Here is a 1,320-nt window from a genome sequence, read left to right as displayed (position 1 = left end):
TTCCCCTGTATCTGCCAATTCCTTTCTATATAATGACTCAGTATATTCCTTCCATCTTCTTTTAATACTTCCTGGATCATTTAATATTCTGCCTAAAAAAATTTCCCTAAAAGGAAAACTTAACACAATTATTATTGAAACATGTTTACTCCCTATCAAAGCCAAAAATGAAGAAATTGAGGAATTCTACTAACTCCTGAAGTCTGAAACTGATCTAACATGCAGTCAAAATACATTAACAATTTGTGAGTAACTGTAATGCAAACATTGAAAACAAAAAAGAAGGAGTAGTAGGTCTTATTTCATAAGGATCTTGAGAGAATTTATCAAGAAGTTTTAAATGGGGAAACCATTCTGAAAGATAGTTTGGTATTTGCTCAAAAAGATGAACACAGAAACTCCATATGACCCAGCTATTGTGCTACTAGGACTATACCCCAAAATATTAGAACTGAGACACAAACAGAGATCTGTACACCGATGTTCATAGCAGTATATTTATCATCTCAAGAACATGAAACAGCACAAATACCCAACCACAACCAAATGGGTTGAGAAATCGTGGTACATTCACACAACGGAATACTATGCAGCACTCAGGAGCACGTTATGCTGAGTGAACTAACAGTATCATAAGGACAAATTCTGCATACAATTATTATTACAAAACTTGAAGGATAACTAGTAAAGCATGAACTCAAGGGGAGGAAGAAGAGTGGAGAGCTAAGGATAGGTAGGGGTGAAACCACAGGGCTGGACAGGTTGGTAGGTGGAGGAAGGGAGGGGAACAAATGGGAAGAATGCAGGCGAAAAGACAGGGTAATGATGGGCAAGGTCCAATGATGATTGCATTTATATGCATGAGAATAACTGTATAAAACACAAATGTGAATGAAGAATTGTGTGAAACACAATGTATATAAACTTTGTAAGCAAACCAATTTAAAGAGAAAAAAAGAGGAAGCAGTGAGTCAACAGGTTTTATGTGTTTAGCCAAGAGGCTGCCTGAAGATATAGTAAACCCTACATAAAAGTTAGTGCTCATTATTAACATACTCTAGAGGTCATTTTGGGGCCCTACGGTGTATGCCAGGGATGTATCCTATCTCCATACCTTTTCAACCTGTATGCAGAGCAGATTATCCAAGAGACTGGGCTCTATGAAGAGAAGCGTGGCATTAGGATTGGTGGAAGATCTATCAACAATCTGCGTTATGCAGATGACACAACCCTGCTCGCTGAAACTGAGGAGGACCTCATACACTTACTGCAGAGGGTCAAGGACTGCAGCCTTCAGTATGGACTGAGGCTCAATGTCAA

Source organism: Elephantulus edwardii, unplaced genomic scaffold (genome assembly GCF_000299155.1).
Source record: "Elephantulus edwardii isolate Elephantulus edwardi_28Jun2011 unplaced genomic scaffold, EleEdw1.0 scaffold00003, whole genome shotgun sequence".
NCBI classification, from domain to species: domain Eukaryota; kingdom Metazoa; phylum Chordata; class Mammalia; order Macroscelidea; family Macroscelididae; genus Elephantulus; species Elephantulus edwardii.
The sequence above is the reverse complement of the archived record's forward strand: the minus strand, read 5'-3'. Positions refer to the sequence as shown.